Here is an 8865-nt window from a genome sequence, read left to right as displayed (position 1 = left end):
CTTCCTTGGTCCATGAAAAGACCATTTTTTTAAAGCATGGCTATAAGAGGTTTCACCAATATGGTAGCTAAATTAGGAATAAATCTCCTCACAAAATTTATTCTCCCAAAAAAACTTTACAAACCTTTCTTGTGGCTAGGAAGGGATAGTGGAAGTATTACCTTTGTTATTTCTAGATCAATGGTCAAACCATCCTTAGATACAATGTGTCCTAATAATTTACCTTGATTAGTATCAAACATACACTTTCTTGGGTTCAAAGATACCCCATACTATCTACATCTTATAAACAATTGCCTGAGATGACCGAAATGATCCGCTATATTCTTTAAATACATTGTGATATCATCAAGGTCGACTAACACAAACCTTTCATTCATGTTTTTTAAGGCCATCTTCATTTCCTTTTGAAATGTGACATGCATTTGTTAGTCCAAAAGGTATTTTACTATAGGCATAGATGCTCTATTTGGTAGTGAAAGCAATCTTATATCTATCAGCCTCTTTGACTAACACTTGATTATAACCCAAGAATCCATCCAAGAAAGAGAATCTCTTTGAACCACTTTGGGCAATATCTATTCCAGGGAAGGAAGGGGATGGTGATCTTTAAGGGAGGCTTTCTTAAGATCCCTAATTTCTAAACATAGTCTAATTTCTCCATTCTTTTTTCTAACAAGGACAAGGTTTGCTACTCAAGAAGAATGCTTGATAGGGAAAATTATGTTGGCCTCTATTAATTTGGGTAGCTCATTTATCATTAATGGCTCAATCTTGGGATTTTTTGGTCTCTTCTTTTGCCTATCTAGCTTGACATTATCAATGAGATCTATAGTATGTTGAAACAAGTTTGGGTTAAAACCCTTTAAATCATCATATGTCCAAGAAAATACATCATTAAATTCTTGACATAGATGAATAAAACTTTCTTGCTTAGTTTCAAAACATACCTTCCCCATGTTTAGCATCCTTCCATCAGGAAATGCAACTAGCTTATGATTATCTCTATTTGTAGCAAGATTCATGCCTCCATCCCTTGCTTGGTCATTAGGATTTAAGACACTCTCTAAGGTAATGAGACCCTTATGAAACTTATTGGAGCTAAAGTTGATGATTTGATCACCATATTGGTCATGTCATCTTGACTAGTTTCTATCTAAGAACTTTTCTTCATTCTAAAATAAACTCCCAATTTGTGTATTAGATTCAAAGACTTGTCAATTGATAATATTATTAGGGATAGCAGGTGTAACCACCACTTTAATATTTTTCTTCTTCTCATCCTCAAGGCTCCTTGGGACATCATGAGATGCATCCACTACCACAAGTTTGTCAACATGTCTATTTTCTTTTCTAGGGATGCTCTGAATATTAAATGCATTGAAACTTTCAAGAAAATCTCATACTCTATGTTTATAAGACTTGAGCAAACCATTTTTGGTGATATTTTGATTTCTCACCTGATTAATCACTAACTCACTATCTCCATCTGCACTTAATGCTTGAATTCCTCTTTTTTGAGCAAGTAGAAGACCTTGAATCAATGTCTCATACTCTTCCACATTATTTGTATAATTGAATTGAAGCCTAAATGAGAAATAGTACCTTTCTATTGTAGGAGAAACCAACATCACACCAGCCCCTAATCCATTCTTATTTCTTTATCCATGAAAATACATACTCCATATCCCACTTGTGTCTTCTTTTATTTTCATTAAGTTAGGAACAAGAGCATTATTTTTTGATATTCAATAAGTGTCGAGGTCTATCTCCAAGGTTTTTGACATAGGATCAAACTAATATGCATTAGCCCATTCATCTAAGAGGAAATTGGGTATCTTTTCCAAAGAAGTGATAGGCTCATTTAGTATGTCATTCTCATCTATTTCTAGGATGGTGCAGTTCATATTGATGAGATTAGGAGTGTAGGACTCAATATGATGGAGAGCTAATGGCTCTACTCTGATTAAAGCTTTGGTTCTATAACTTGTTCTAAAAAACATGTATGACCAATCAAAATATATGTAACCATCTATTTGGGCAGTGAAATCTCTTGAAAGACAAATGGCAAAGTGTGGCTTAACCTCAACAATTGATATATCTTGAACTATAGTACAACTAGGGCATGCATGTAAGGCCATTTCAACATTTCAAAGGATTCCTATGGTTTTGAAGTGCTACCATCTAACTACAAAACATCCTTAACATTAGGTTTATATTTCACTTCTAAGATATCAACAACACACTTGGGCCTTGCTGAACCTCTAGCCCCTAAATCAATCATGTAGTTATGGACTAGCTTATCTCCAATAATTAAAGAAACATAAAATGGAGGAGGTCTAACCTTTTTACTTATTTCTATCTCCTTATATGGATGTACCAAACCCACAAAATTCTCCATGCTAGGTGGCTAGCCTCTTAGTTTAATGCTTTCCAAATCCTACTTCAACAACCTCTTTTGTGATGGTATGATGACCACAACATCCCACATAGAAATGTTCACATTGGTCTTCTTCATTTTATCTACTACACTAAAAGATACATTAGATGTTTTGGTGGAAGCCCTAGATGTAGAAGGTAGATATGGGATAACTTGGGGGTCATTCACATCCGCTCTGCTTTCATTTTTCCTTTGCCGTTGAGGAGTATTAGTAAGATGCCTAGCATTGTGTTGTTGGGCCACTGTTTGTACATGCGATACTACACTTGATTTTGAAGCTTGATTAGGAGGAGGGGGAGAATCTCTTCCACAACTCTCCTCTTGCTTATGGTATTTTAAGCACATGAATCCTAGTTTACATTACAATTCTCTTCCACCAGATAGTTCATGGAAGAACAACCATCCTATTGAAAAGTATCAAAGGATTGATTAGAATTGTATTGTTGGGCAACTGCTCACTCTGGTATAGTTCTACCTTCTGACACATGCAATATCCATAGGAGTAGTTACAAGAAGGGAAAAAATCTTGATCTTGGGAAAGATTATTCTAAGGGACCGAAGCCTTATTTAGGTTAATGTTTATAGTCTAGGGGTGGTCGATAGGTCTATTCTGATTGTGAGGGTGGTCAATAGGTCTATTCTAATTATAGGGGACATGGCTCTAGTTTTGGGGTCTACCATGAATGAGACCTTGAATTTGGAGTTGAAGAGGCTTATTATTTGAGCTTGTTGCCTCTTCATAGTCACCAACTCATTTCCCATCTTTTGTATTAGTGTACTATTGTCTTTCATTTTCTTTTCTTGATCCTGCATCCTCCTATCCACATTTTGCATCAGTGTTTGCATCATGGCCTCAATCCTATCAAATCTATTAGAGGATGTGGAGGCTATTGGAACCACAAAAAGAGGCTAAATTGTAGAGGAAGTATGAATAGGGGCTACAACAAGCTAATGATTAGGAATGTCAAGGAACAAAGACATTGGGGGCCTTGGAGCTAACTTCCCTCCCTATATCAAAATATTTTTTGTTCTAATAGAAACCTTATAAGAATTTGATAGAGTGTCCCCTCCCATAGATTGTAGAGTGGTAGCAATACCATAGTTGAAGGCTTTGAGATAATACAAGAATGCATTACAAGGAGAGGGCTTCACTATTGTAGATATTTTTTCCCATGTCATTTAAAATCTATAATTAAAATCAATCATACATTCATTGGGGTCCCTCTTGATAGTTGTTAGCTATTATTAAAGTGATAGGTGATTACTTTTGTCCTCAAAATGCTTGCATAGGACTGCTCCTAACCCATCCCAATAAAAAATAGAGTTATGAGGAAAACCTCTATACCATTGTAATGCTTTCCCTTTTAAAGATGAGGCTAGAATCTTGACTGATACATCATCTTCGGTGATGCTATGGATATTGCAAAAGTTAGATACCTCTTGAATATGCTCGATAGGGGAAATGGAGGTTTCACTAGTAAATTTAGGTATACTTTTATGGGCTAATATTGGTATGTCATGCCTTTGGGCTAATAGGAGGGGACTTCCACCATTAAAGGTGGTGGAAGCATGAGCTCTAGCCATGTAAGTGAGCAATCTATTGATATTAGAAGATGGTATTCTAGACTAGGATCTAACAATAGGAGTTGTGAAGATGGATCTTGTAGCAGTATGTGTTACTATTGCACTCCTAACTTCTGATAGAGATACCCTAACCTTTCTTCTTGTGTTAGAAAAAGAAAGCTCTTGGTATTGAAACTTACCCCTAGAAGATGCCCTTGTATGTGTCTTAGGCATGAATCACAACAACTTTTGTCTAGAAACTAGATTATGCTTGAGGCTTGGATTTACCAAGTACATTGAACAAACAAGCCTCTTGAAGGATTTTAATACCAAAGGTAGTACTATTTCCTCAACATGAACATGCAATCTTTCTTTGATGCCATTGAACTTTGAATGTCTAATATGATGGTCCCACTAGGAATGCCAAAAACTATTGTCACAAAATCTTGCACCCTTGTCCAAATTTTTTACCTAAGGACAACCTTGTGAAACATGGAAACAAGCTCCAAGCTATGGGACTTGAACTATGAAGTTGAGTATTTGGAGAAGGTCAGCTTCCTCTACTATTTGGATACACTTAAAGTACTATTGAAGAGAAAAGGGAGAAGGAATACATGAAAGTAACTACCTAATCTATTCTAAGGAGCTGATGCACCAAAATAGGGTGTTCAAACCACTCTCTTCCAATATATGCATAGTACAATTAGCATGATAATCCAAAGATAGATGGCTTTAAATTTTCTTTAATCTATTAGCTACATACAGATCAAACAACTGAGTAAATGATATGAGGAGAAAGAACTTCACTTCTTATCATTCATAGGTGAAAAGAGATACAAAAATGTAGGTTATAGATATCCATAGTACATCGAAGAGAGGTAGAAAAAGCTTTCATAGTACATTGGTAACTAAAGGATATAGGACAAGATGTCATATAATGCAAAGGCAAAGAGGGAATTTAGAATAGTATACCAAGGAAATACTAGAGAAATAGAGAAGATCTTCCCCTAAGCAAGAGTACATCTAATTTTATAGTGTAAGCATAAATTAGATAGCTTCCACCCTAAAATAAAATTCAACTACTGCATTCAAATCTAAAGAGAATAATTACTACAAAAATTGGAAAAGATGTGATCAAAACACAAATCCAAATGCAAGAAAATCACTAATCCACCAAACAATCTCTAAGAGGATAGGAACAATAGCCATTAACCTTTTGGCTCAGTAGATGGATCAACTGGTGGCAATGGAGTATTCCTTTGCATTTATTATTTGGGGAATGATGAAAGTGGTTGTAGAAGATTGAAAAGATAAAATCTATCATCAAAGAGCTACTTCCTCTATCATCAACTTGCCAAATCAGATAAAAAACATAGGTTAACCATCTTCAACTATCACTCTATACTTTCTTGACTACCTGATTAGTTAGGAACTTCCTCTTCTCTAGCTTGGTGGGTGAAGCTCTTTGTATATTTTGGTCAATAATGGAACTCAAGATCTTACAAGAATCAACTATGGTCAAAACCTTCATGCAACCCTTTGTTCATAACCCTACCTTCTATGATCTTATTATCACCAATACCTCATAGCATCAAGCCCATCCTCCATTCTCTTTATGATCCTTTGGTAGCAACAAGTCTTATGATATCATGATAGAATGATGATAACACCCTTGGTGGAAGGTCACAATATCATTATTCTCCCTTACAATGTCACAAGCATGGTTGATTTGACCTTTATAATCTTATGATCATAGTTCATTGTGATATTGATATCTGTGGCAATAACCCCTACAATCCTATGTCATAGTTTAACTATATTTCGTCATGACCTCAAGAGGCATCCATGCTTATGATTCTAACCTTACAACCTTAAGATCATACAACCAAGTTTCCCCTTCTTAGCATTGAGAACTTGAGAAGTCAACCCCATGATCCTATGGTCGATGATTTTTGTGGTGTCAGAACACATCTTTGCGGCACCTACAATCTTATGATTGCTTATTTTCTTAATAGCAGGCAAGACCTCTTTCTAGTTTATGACCCCTTGACTATTTGTGATGTCATGAAAACCTAATCAATAGGAGCCTTGTAGCATCTTATCACTGCTTGATTCGCCTGATGATCTTCTGATGTATGAGCTATTGTAAGATCATGATCATAACATTCTACCATGGACCCAAGAATTAAAATATAACATGATAGTGACCATTGGGTGGGTTTAAATTTTTGAATTCAATCCTTAGTGGGAGGGTACCTTTGGCCAATATACTTCTTATGGTTTGAGGTTACCTCTCTAAACTTGTGTGCATCCAACACCAAGTTTCCCAAATTTTCCACCAATAGGTTACCTTGAATCTTCAATTGGTCTATCCATGCCCTTCTAACCTACCCGAACTGACTTTCATGTTGCAACTTTGTTAGCAAGTTCTTTTTTTCTTTAGTATTCATGTCAAATTGACCTAGGGAGGTGCTTCCAGGGGCATACTTGATACATTCTACTAGCTCCTTGTTTGAAGCCTTCAAGACTTCTTTCTCTACTCTAAACTCCTCAAACTTGTCCTCTAGTTTCTCATTGGTAGATTTCTCGATTTTTATGATGGAATCATGAAAATGGATACCAAGATCTAATGTTCTAATTTGGAAATCATCTTTTGAAAGCTCATAAAATCTTCCATCCTTTTGAGGCAAAGTGATTTCAATCATCATGTGACTGATGGAGGAATCTATAGCCAACACAAAAATTGTCTTTTGCTTCTTTGTCTTCTTTGATGGATGAGAAGAGGTAACTTGTGTAGCCAAGTCCTTTGATGGAGTAGCATCCTCATATCTCCTCTTCTTTCTGTCAATAGTATCCTTGAGCCATGACTACATAGATAGTACATTGACAGCTAAATCAAAGGTAGTGGGGTCGAACAACTCCCTTGGCATTAAAGGAGTTGTGTTGTCCTAGGAAGCAATGGGGAAGGAAGCTACATTATTTACTGAAAGGGCTAAGCTATCTCCTTGTTGGGATACATCTTGCTCCTGGCCATCCATAGTATTAGTGTCACCATCCAAATTGATGACTTGAATAGGGAAGGAAGGCTTAGCCATTGATTTTTCTTGCTCCTTCCCCTTATCTTTTTCATTGTGCTTTTCTCCAACATTTCTAGTGTCTAGAAGAGAGCCACCTCTACATGTAGGATTAACTAACACATTCTTCTCTAGAGGTTGATCTCCTCCCTACCGAATGGATTGAGCAGGACCTGTACCACTTGAAGTAGTGGCTGTGGTGTTTGTTGCTATGGTAGATAGAGTGGCCCTAGATGAAACTCCCCCCATTGAACTAGTACTTCCTATTATTTTCTTCATTTCTTGAGTCCACTCATCCAATTTATCAGTTCTTTTAATGATCCCCCATATGAGGACCTCCATGGTATCAATAACTAGGCCAACACATGGGGTACATAGAATCTAGGTGTTCTTGATCTTTTCATTTGATGTGGGATGCATGAAGCCTCTGCCATTTGCAAGGTTAGAAACATCAACATAATTGTTATATACTTTAATTTCATCAAAGGTTAGCCATGACCAAAATATCTCTCAAGTTTGGAACTGATTGAGACACCTAGACTAATAATCTTCAATATCAGAGACATGCTTGTAGGCATATCCTAATTTTAGATGATCCTTTAAAAAATCAAATAGATCATACTGACACCTAAGAACCTCATAATCAAGCAATTTGATCTTGCCTTCAAAAGATTTCAGTATATTTTGGGCATCTGATTTGGTGGCACAAGAATATGAGGCAACTACTATAGGAAATGAAATTCCAACAATCTTCTTTGTAGTAGAATAGAGAGTGTTTACTTCTAGGATCTATCGACACAGCTCAACAAGCACCACTTTTTCCTCCAGTTTATATCATCCTATGTACTATTGAACAAAGTTAGGTGCATATACAACCATAGGAAATCTAGCTACCTCAACTAGTTTGCTATCTTTGACTTTTTGAGTGATTGGGTGGAGAGGTTAAGAATTAAGCCTTCTGTGAAGATGAACCAAATCATAGAATTTGAAGGATGTGTTTGACAACTCTTTTAGCTCACTCTCTAGGCCAATAAGTTTCTTGTAACTAGAAGATCTGATTTCCATTTGCCATTGATTACATACGATGCAAATTTTGATAAATATCTATTTTAAATATACTTGAATAAGGGAAATACCAGTAATCCTTGTGAAATAGGTAGATGAATTCAAACGTTAGTGCCACACAAATGAAATTAAGTTTGGCCAACATTCACAATGGAAATATTTTCATTTAATTCTTTAAATAATGACTAGTTAAACTTTTCATTATTTGCACATTAATATAACATTTATAGAAGCACTATTACTTTACTAGAATGATATGACTTTGCATGAGTGTTTTATCCTAATGGGAAGTTCCCTACTTTCCATCAAAGTCTAAAAGACAAAAATATTTAATAGTTCTTAGATACATAAGAGGGAGAGATATGCTTAACTTTTCTACTTGTCACTTTCCCATTGTTCAAAAATATAGCATGGGAAGTAGTTCTTTGGTAGCATGCACACTTCATTCTTCTTCTTTCTGCCAAAAGCTTTTAATACTAATTTCTCTTTGTGTCGGGGTCCACTTTTATTATTGACATTTTTGAAAGCATGTGATGGGAGTATCCAAGGAATATTCATGTTTTAGAGCTTCCTTACTTTACTCTTTTCAATATTTTTAGAAAAATGGCTCCTTTATTATCATCAGGCAGAAAACACCCTTTACAACTGCATTTCCTAATCTAAGATGTAGCAAGAGGCCTTTTCACCTTTATTTCTTTGTGGAGGCCTCAATGCTTGGTTTTT

Source organism: Cupressus sempervirens, chromosome 7, assembly GCF_028749045.1.
Source record: "Cupressus sempervirens isolate cs-2001-9-10 chromosome 7, ASM2874904v1, whole genome shotgun sequence".
Classification (NCBI taxonomy): domain Eukaryota; kingdom Viridiplantae; phylum Streptophyta; class Pinopsida; order Cupressales; family Cupressaceae; genus Cupressus; species Cupressus sempervirens.
This window is presented reverse-complemented; position numbering follows the sequence as displayed.